Consider the following 9,035-nt stretch of genomic DNA (forward strand, 5'->3'; position numbering starts at 1 on the left):
AGGAGGGACCAATCCCTGGAGAAGGTAAGATGAAAGGTCAGAGAAAAAGAGGAAGATCCCTAATGAGAAGGATTGGTCAAGTGGCAGCATCGATGGACTGAAGCATGGCAACAGTAATGAGGTTGGCCCATGATCAGACAGTGTTTCATCTGCTGTGCATAAGGTCGCTATGGGTTGGTACCGACTCGATGGCAGCTAACAATAACAACAATGTTTTTCAATTCAACTCCAACTCATGGTGACTGTATGTGTGTCAGAATAGAATTTTGCTCCATTGGGTTTTCAATGGCTAATTTTCTGAAGCTTCTTTTTTCGAGGAGTTTCTGAATGTATTGGAACCTTCAAACTTTCAGCAGTCATCTAAATGTGTTATGTGTTGGCACCACCCAGGGACTCTCTAGTAATCTGTAGTTCTTTGCATGCAATGGATTGTTTTTTATAAATACATACGCACACACATGAACTATTTACCTAATTTTTTTTCTCCTGCTAGTCACATTCATTATGACAGGAAGCAACAACAACAACAACAACAACAACAACAACAACAAGCTAGAGAAGTTCCAGCTGGAATGAGAGCTGTGGACAGACAGTTCTACACACAATAGTCTTTGAGAGTATCTTATGGTAATTAATGCCTGGTCCAATGACAGTTCGCAAAAAATTTTGTTGAATTATACCAAGTCAGCTATCTTTTATCCCTCCAATTTTCTCAAACTTAGAAGTCATCAGATAAATTATCTGCACTATTGAATTACATGCATTCCAACTAGATATCATTTAGGCTTTGCCAGTATGTTACAACCTTCTTTTGAGTTTGCTTTCCTTCCCTTTTGTTATACATAAGACTTGACTCAATGACCATGGGTTACCTTTTCTAAACAATAACTTTTTTTTTTTTTTTATTCTTACAGAAGATTCTGAAAATTATTGATATATTTGAAAATTGATTTGAGGTGTTTTAAAGATGATTTTCTGCTAGCTATAAAAATTGCCAGTTATGTTGTTATGGGATATATTTTTCCATTAAGTGCAGCTCTGTTAGATATATATTTTATTCTAACTGTAGTGAAATAAAAAAAAATCCCAGTATTCAAATCCACATAGAGTTTCAAGGAATACAAATCTGTGTTAACAAGTGAACACATTTATTTTGAAGTTGAAAATCAAAATGGAAAGCCTTTTTATTTTACCTAACCCAGTGGATTGTGTGGTTTATAAGTCCAAAGTAAGTTAGACAGGTTTAATATAAGTATGAAGGAGTCTCTGAGCTGCTGTTTCCATTTCAAACTCACACTGGAGGCTTCAGTGGAATATTTATTGTTCCAATTCTACATTTTTTTGTTCCTTTTTTTGTTTGTTTACCTTTTCTTGGGAATATTTTTGAAGAGTCATTGACAGAAGTATGAAAGCAGATGTGCACTTCTCAAATGTAGCCCAGAGGAAGCAAGGCCTTGACCCTAAGAATATGTTTTATGATAAAAAATCCACAGTACTCTAGAGTAAATAATTTTGCACCAGATTTCTAAATTTGTTTAAACAAATCACAGGTAACAAGAAGTCAGTCTTTACCAGGGTCCCTCAGTTAATAATTTCTATGATTGTTTACTCCTTTATAAGAAAGGCAGTTATTTTAAACAAAGGGATCATTCATGTATCTTTGAAAGCAATGTTTGTTTAGTATGCAGAACAACTGTTAGCAATACTAAGTTCATCTGTCCCCCTAACTCTTTATGCATGAGTACAGACACATATGCATATATGCAAGTACCCAAAAATATACACATATGCTTATACAATTGAATAAAAGATCATCTGATAATACCTGGGTTCTGGGAGTAACAGTGTTTTGTTGTTGTTAGCAGCTGTTAAGTTGGTACTGAATTAAAGCAACCGTACACATGACAATATTACAACAAAATGTACAAAGATCTGGAGTCAGAAAACCAAAAAGGAAGAACACGCTCAGCATTTCTCAAGCTGGGGGAACTTTCGTTATTGAAGGGCTCTCTGGACAAATTATTGAATGATGCAGAAAGCATAAAAGAAGATGGAAGGAACAAACAGAGTCACTGTACCAAAATGAAATGATTGATGTTCAATCGTTTCAAGAGGTAGCATATGACCAAGAACCAATGATACTGAAGGAGGAAGTCCAAAGTGCATGGAAGGAATTGGCAAAGTACAAGGCACCAGGAATTGATGAAATAAAAATTGAGATCTTTCAAGAAAGTAAGGTGGCACAGGAGGCACTCACTCATCTCTGCCAAGAAATTTGGAAGACAGCTATCTGACTAACTGATTGGAAGAGATCTATATTTGTGTGACCCAATGGAAACCAGAAATCGTTGGACAATACCTTTGATATCCCATGTGAGTAAAGTTTTACTAAAAGCAGTACAGAAATGGCTACAAGCATATATTGACAGAGAACTTCCAGAGGTTCAAGCTGGATTTAGAAGAAGCCATGGAATGAGGGATATCATTGCTGATGTCCGATGGATCTTGGCTGAAAGCAGAGAATATCAGAAAGATGTTTACCTGTGCGTTATTGACTACGCAAAGGCTTTTGCTTGTGTGGATCATGACAAGCTATGGAGAACATTGTGAAATATGAGTATTCCTGAACATTTAATTGTGTTCATGAGGAATCTGTACATGGACTAAGAGGCAAGCAGTCAAGAAATCAAACAATATAATGCATTAGACAAATCTGCTGCACAAGACCTCTTCAAAGTACCCAAGAACAAAATTGTCAGTTTGAAAAATAATGTGTGCCTGACTCAGCCATGGTATTTTTATTAACTCCATATTCATGTAAAAGTTGGAAAGTGAAAAAGGAAGACTGAAGAATTGATGCATTTGAGTTATTGTGCTGGAGAAAAATATTGGAAGTACCATAGACTACTAGAAGAGTCAACAAATCTGTGTTGGAAGACGTATGATCATAATACTTCTTCGAAGTCAGGATGATGAGTCTTTATCTTTAATACTTCAGACATATTATCAGGAGGGACCAGTGCCTGAAGAAGGATATCATACTGTGTAAAGTGGAGGGTAAGCAGATGAGTATACGTAGTGGCAGCAACAATGGACTCAAGTGTAACAATAATTGTGAGGTTGGCACAGGACTAGGTGGTGTTTTGTTCTTTAAAGTCACTAGGTGTGGGAGCCAAGTCAATGGTACCTAACACAAGAAGAAGGAATTGATGAAATTCAAATGGAAACTTCAAACAAACTGATTCAGCACTAAAGGACTTGAGACCATCCAAGTTGTCATGTTTGTTAGTAGTTTGTTCTAATTTCTGGCAACACCATGATTCAAATTCCACTGTATGAACATTTAAAAATTTCTTTATCCATTAACTCTTTTGGTTTATAGTTTGACACTGTTATAAATGGAGGCAAAATAAATTATTTGTGTACAAGTTTCGAGTGAACATAACTGTATAGTTCTTTAGAGTAGGTAGACTCAGTGGAATTGATGAATCATTCTGTAACTGCCAAACCGTTGTCGAGAGTAGCTGTGTCACTTTTTATTCCCATCAAGAATATGATACAGAATCAGTACACGTTAACTGTATTGGAACAAGGATATTTGAATTCCCTGATGTACAGAAATAATCTACATTGGTATGACTTGAACTTAATAATCATGAAGTGATTAAATTTTCTGTCTGTGTGGAAAAATGTAGAAGAGTTAAGAATTTCAATGAAGCATATAAAACATAGATGGAGACTTATAAAATTAGTTAAAGCTTGAGAGCAAGCCAAAAATATCAAATCCATCAAGCTATAAAAAATATGCTATTAATTCTGTAGATGGTGTCAATAGACAATAGTTTCAGAGACTAGAAATACTCTAAGTTTTTGTGGAATCATATTCTTCATCCAGGAAGCCAGTGGAAATTTTAATTTGATTGGATTCTCCACAGAAATGAATATTAAATGAATTACATAGAATAGTTCAGGCTGACTCTCTAGAATCTTATGTATATTCACATAAAAGAGTTTTTAGCAGAAATCAAATTAACTTCTCAGAAGAGATTTCTTGAGTTCTTAGTCAAGAACTCCAACAGGGCTTGAATAAGCAGTTACATTTAGACTATTTAAAACAAATTTACAATTTATTAGTGGATATGAAGGAGCACTGGTAGTATAGTGTATTATGCAATGGGCTGCTAACTGCAAGATCAGCATTTAGAATCTACCAGCTGAAGCCTGGAAGAAAGATGAGACTTTCTGCTCCCATAAATACTGGAAACCTTGGAAATCCTATTAGGGTTACTGTGAGTCAGGACATATTCCATAGCACATAACCACCACCAATAGGTATTAGCCACACTTGTCACTGCTAAAATGTTTAGACACATTTGTCATTGTTTGTTGCCATCAAGACAGATTTGAATTATGAAGAGCTTGTGTGTGTCATAACCAAACATTGCCAGGTTCTGTGCCATCTTCATAATCATTGGTGTGTTGAGTCCATTATTGTGGTTATTGTGTCTAACCACCTCATTAAAGTTTCTCTTTTTACTGACCCTCTACTTTACCAAACATGATGCCCTAATTAGATAGATAGTAGCTTGAAATATTGATTGTATCTTGGATGATGTCAAAGAGATGTTTTAATAGGAAAGGGCAGAATAGCAAAGACTGAAAATAGTGAAGATGGTATATTGAAAAACTTGTTAAAGTGGGAAATTCAGGGAGAGACCTCTCCACACATGTGCAAAATGCTTACTGCCCATAAGATTGAAGATGAAGTCTCCCAAAGATCTCCCACCACCACTATTTTCTGATCACAGTCCTATGATTGCATCTTGGAATGAACAAATCAAGCATATCTTTCATAACAGTAGTAAAAAAGTTTTTTAACCGTTGACTTAGTAGATGAAGTGGACTGACCGTTGACTTTGGGTATCCATATCTTTATTTAAAACCCCTACTTTTGAATGTGGATGGGATCTGTGATCTGCTTTTAACCAGGAGTACACAGCAAAGGGAATGGGATTTCATTTCTGTGAATATAGTCTTTTATATAAGATTCCTTTTTGCAAACAGACTTTCTGAAGAGACACTTTTTCTTGCTGTCTGGATGAAGTAAGCAACTATGCCAGGGGAACAACTGTGGGCAGGAACTGCAGGCAACTCTTGTAAACTGCAGATGAACTCTGAGATGCTAGCCCTGCCTGGTCCTACACTATCCTCACAATTGTTATATTTGAGCCCATTGTTGCAGCTATCTCATTGTGTCAGTCCGTCTCAATGGCAGACTTTTTTTTTTTTTTCTGACTCTTTGTTTTACCAAACATCATCTCTTTTTCCAGGACCTGTTCCCTCCTGATAATATGATGAAAATATATGAGACAAAGTTTTGTTATCTTTGCTAGTTAAAATATTCTGGCTGCGTATCTTTCAAGACATATTTGCTTGTTCTTAATGCAGTCCAGGGTACTTTGAATATTCTTTGTCAACACCATAATTTAAATGCAAAATTTTTTCAAATGTTGACAATATAAACTGCAGAAATACACCAACTCAACAATGTGGACTTGTACAATTTAAGGGCATTGATTACTTTTGTCAAATCAATGCAGGCAGTCTCACTCTCTTTTTTGATTTGTTTCTCTCCCAATAATATAAACTAATTGTCCCCTAAGTTTCTTATCTAATCTTTCAAGTTGTTGTCATCAATTTGATTTCATGTAGATTGTTGTTGTGAGGTGACATCGAGTCGGTACCGACTCATAGGGACCCTATGCACAACAGAACGAAACACTGCCCAGTGTTGGACCAATCTCATAGCCACACTTGAGCACATTGATGCTGCCAACTGGCCAAACCATCTCAAGAGGGTCTTCCTCCTTTTCTCTGACCCTCCACCTTACCAAACATGATATCCTTCTCCATAGACTGGTCCCTCCTGACAATATGTATGAAGTATGACAAATGAAGTTTGTCCATGCTGGCCTCCTTGAAGTATTCTGACTGCACTTCTTCCAAAAAAGATGTGTTTGTTCTTTTGACAGCAACTTCAATATTCTCCTCCAACACCATAACTCAAAAGCATCAATTCTTCTACATTCTTCCTTAATTCACTGTCCAGCTTTCACATGTATATGAGGCTATCAAAAATACCATGGCTTCGGTCAGGCACACCTTAGTCCTCAAGGTGACATCTTTGCTCTTCAACACTTTAAAAAGGTCTTGTGCAGAAGATTTGTCTAATGCAAAACATCATTTGATTTCTTGACTGCTACTTCTAAAAGTGTTGATAATTTTCCAAGAATGAAGTCCTTGACAACTTCAATCTTTTCTCCGTTGATAAGAATGGTGTTTGCTGGTCCAGTGGCAAGGATATTTGTTTTCTTTACATTGAGATATAATCCATTCCAAAGGCTGTGGTTTTTGATCTTCATCAGTAAATATTTTATGTCCTCTTCACTTTCAGCAAGCAAGGCTACATCATCTGCATATCTCAGGTTGTTAATGAGTCTTCCTCCAATCCTGATGCCACATTATTCTTCATATAACCCAGCTTCTCAGATTATTTGCTCAGCATACAGGTTGAATGGTGGTTGTGCTTATGTGCCATGGAGTTGGTTCCGACTCATAGTGACCCTGTACAGGGTTTCCGAGGCTGTTAATCTTTACAGGAGCAGAAAGCCTCATCTTTCTTCTACGGAACAGCTGGCAGTTTGAATAAGTATGGTGAAAGAATACAACCCTGTTGCACACCTTTCTTAATTTTAAACCATTCAGTGTTACCATGTTCTGTTCAAACAACTGCCTCTTGGTCCATGTGCAGATTCCTCAAGAGCACAATTAATTGTTCTGGAATACTCATACTTCACAATGTTGTCCATAGCTTGTCATCAGTCACAAAATCAGAAGCCTTTGTATAGTCAATAAAGCACAGGTAAACATCTTTCTGGTATTCTCTACTTTCAGCCAAGATCCATCGGACATCACAATTATATCCGTCAATCCACATCCTCTTTTGAATCTGGCTTGAACCTCTGGAAGTTCTCTGTCAATGTATGCTTGCGGCCATTTCTGTAACACCTTTAGCAAAAGTTTACTTGCACAGGATATCAAAGAGATTGTCTGATGATTTCTGCATTCCGCTGGGTCACCTCTCTTTGAAATGGGCAGAAATATGGATCTTGTTTAATCAGTCGGCCAGATAGCTGTCTTCCAAACTTCCTGAGTGAGTGTCTCCTGTGCCACCTCTCTTTCTTGAAAGATTTCAATTTTTAATCCATCTATTCCTGGTGCCTTGTTCTTTGCCAATTCTTTCAATATACCTTGGACTTCTTCCTTCAGTATCATTGGCTCTTGACATATGCTACCTTTTGAAATGGTTGAACATCAACCATTTCCTTTTGGTACAGTGACTCTGTGTATACTTTCCATCTTCTTTTGAAGCTTTCTGCATCATACAATAATTTGCCCAGAGAATCTTTCAATAACGAAAGTCAAGGCTTGAATTTTTTCTTCAGTTCCCCCAGCTTCAGAAATGCTGAGTGTGTTCTTCCTTTTTGGTTTTCTGACTCCAGATATTTGCACATTTTGTTGTAGTGTTTGCCTTTGTCTTCTCTAGATGATCTTTGAAACTTTCTGTTCAGATCTTAGACCTCCTCATTTTTTCCATTTGCTTTAGCATTTCTATGCCAGAAAGCAAATTTTAGCGTTTCTTCTGACATCCATTTTGATCTTTTCCTTCTTTCTTGTCTTCTTAATGACTTTTTGGTTTCTTCATGTATGTTGTTCTTGATGTCATCCTACAACTCTCTGGTCTTCCGGCTTTAGTGTTTAATGTATCAATCTTTTAATCTATCAAATTGAGAAAACTTGTAATTTGGATACAAAACTATCTTAATATAAATAGTTCTTAGGAGAAACACAATGCTCAAGGTGTTATTTTTTCTTATTAAAATAAACAATTGTTTGGTATAAAGAAGACTTCGTTTTTGGATTGAGGTTTAAAGATTATCTCAAGGCAATAGTTTCAAGGGTTCATCAAACGTCCATGGCTCCAGAAAATCTAGACTTCATGATAGCATGAAATTATGTTTTGGCCAGGAGTCTTTGAAACCATGAACCCATAATTCTAAACCTTCAAACCAAAAAACTAAATTTTATGAGGTGTTTGATTGCACTTTCGGCAGCTTCTTCTTGCATTTTTTTTTTTTTTTTTGGTCATAAATATATCTATGATACTATTTTACTATTTGCCAGCTCAATTTTGTATAAGTATGCAACTTCTTGATTTTAATTAAATTAATTGGATGTGCAAGCAAGACCATTAATTAATGTGATTTTTCCACCACCCATGGTAAACAAGTTTAAGTAGAGCTTTCAGACTCTACTAGGAAGACTAGGAAGAATGTGAGGCATACCAAATCTGAACGTTTAGATACTGTAAACTTTATGAATAGAATCAGAACATTATCTGATATAGTGCCAAAAGAGAAGCCAATCAGGTTGGAAGGTACTCAAAATACAACCAGAGAAGAGCTGCCTTCTCAAAGTAGAGTTGTCCTTAAGGATGAGGATGGAGCATAGCTTTTGGGACCTTCATTTACAAATGGGGCACAACTCAAAATAAAAAGAAACAGCTGCAAACATCCTTTAATCAGTAGAACATGGAATGTACAGAGTATGAATCTAGAAAAATTGTAAGTCATCAAAAATGAAATGGAACATATAAATAATTTGGAATGGATATGGATTGGCCATTTTGAATCAGATAATCATGCTTTATAACTATTATTAAATTTACACACCAACCACAACAGTCAGTGGTGGTGAGATTGAAGAGTACTACTAACTGTGAAGTCATTCTGTGGCACTGTGAGATAACAGTGGACTACAAGGTAGGCTTAAACTGCAAGGTCGGCTATTCAAACTCACCAGCTGCTGCTTGGAACCCCTATACAGGGTCTTGAGTTGGAACCAACTTGCAGCACTTAACAACAGCAACCAACTCCTTCAGTCTGAAATTGAGCAAACATGCAATTAGGATGCAT

This window comes from Chrysochloris asiatica, unplaced genomic scaffold (assembly GCF_000296735.1).
Source record: "Chrysochloris asiatica unplaced genomic scaffold, ChrAsi1.0 scaffold00033, whole genome shotgun sequence".
NCBI lineage: Eukaryota > Metazoa > Chordata > Mammalia > Afrosoricida > Chrysochloridae > Chrysochloris > Chrysochloris asiatica.